The sequence below is a fragment of the Physeter macrocephalus genome, chromosome 8, assembly GCF_002837175.3.
Source record: "Physeter macrocephalus isolate SW-GA chromosome 8, ASM283717v5, whole genome shotgun sequence".
In the NCBI taxonomy this organism is placed as follows: domain Eukaryota; kingdom Metazoa; phylum Chordata; class Mammalia; order Artiodactyla; family Physeteridae; genus Physeter; species Physeter macrocephalus.
In genome coordinates, this window is record NC_041221.1 from 21,014,875 (window position 1) to 21,016,382 (window position 1,508).

Consider the following 1,508-nt stretch of genomic DNA (forward strand, 5'->3'; position numbering starts at 1 on the left):
GCAGGCTCAGCGGCCACGGCTCACGGGCCCAGCCGCTCCGCGGCACGTGGGATCTTCCCGGACCGGGGCCCGAACCCGCGTCCCCTGCCTCGGCAGGCGGACTCTCAACCACCGCGCCACCAGGGAAGCCCTCATTTTTTTTTTAAGAAGTTGAATATTTTATTATTAAACCGTTTCTTATTTTCCTGCAAGGCTGTTGCTTCACTGTACAAAAATAGTACCAGCGACCACAGTATATTGCAAAATTAAGATAGTAATGCCCTTCATTGGACACTATACAACTAACAAACTTTTCTCCACTGCCGTTTATTTCCAGTGGGAATATCATTGAGTATTTTGATCCAAATCCAGGGATGGCTGTAAGCAAGTTACAATATTATATAAGGTTAAGATAACAATGTTATCCTTGAATTACATAATTTTTATAACTAGTTTTACCACAGGTAATTTCAGGAATTCTGAACGTTATAACTGGAGACTAGCCTAAAAATCAGGGGCTGTTGTGAAAAAGATGCAGAGTGTTTATCTGAGATCTGTAGGAAGTTAAGGGGTATTTTCTTCAGGCAACGTTGTTGTAAGTCGTTTCTTTTGCTAAAAGTTGCTTTTAAAAAAATCTGTCAGCTACTAATTGAAGACAACTATGCTAGATTAAGTTGTTTCAAACTAGTTTACTTAGGGGTTCCATTTTCACTCCTCAATAGACTTTATGTATTTTTCATATGCTTCTTCACTCATTAGTTCGTCTAGTTCTGAAGGGTTACTCTGTGTCATCTTGATCAGCCAACCATCTTCATAACAAGATTTGTTGACAAGTCTTGGATTTTCTGCTAGAGCTTCATTAATTTCAGTTACTTCTCCTGAAAGAGGAGAAAGGAGTTCATTAGCAGCTTTCGCATTTTCCAAAGCACCAAATTCCTCTTGTTTTTGCTCAATTTTGTCCCAGCTTCAGGCAGCCTAGAGTAGACAACATCTCCCAAAGCTTCCTGTGCCAAATTGCTGATTCCCACTGTTCCAACACCGTTTGCTGTTGTTACCCATTCATGTTTGTCTGTGAATTTACGCGCCGACGGCAGAGCGGGGCTGGTGGCCCGTCCGCAGTCCCCAGGGCCGCGGCGAGCGGGGCGCGCTGGGCGCAGAGATGGCGCGCAGGCTGCAGACCGCGGCTGGCACACTCCGCGCCGCTCGCGGCGCCGTGTTCACAGGGGTCACTACTTTCATTTTTATTAGAAAATATGCCTTATAATAGCTCCCAATTGTTCTCTTTCAAACTGTCAACTGAAAAAAATGCACAACCTAAAAGTTGAGAGTTGTTTAATCTGGTGGACAAAAATGAGGACTTAAGCTGGGGACAAAGAATCTCAGATCACTCTGAAGAGACAAGGTGGGGAGCCAGGTTATACAGGAGTTTTTGCAACAAAGACTGGGTAGTGGGAACGTCAAAAGATTATTGTCGGGCTTCCCTGGTGGCGCAGTGGTTGAGAGTCCGCCTGCCGATGCAGGGGACACGG

At 45.1% G+C, this 1,508-nt stretch overlaps 1 pseudogene; it reads right to left on the reverse strand.

Annotated features, from left to right (window-relative positions):
* Positions 1 to 687: 687 nt before the first annotated feature.
* Positions 688 to 1,218, reverse strand: LOC102980258 (glycine cleavage system H protein, mitochondrial-like; annotated as a pseudogene).
* Positions 1,219 to 1,508: the final 290 nt, after the last annotated feature.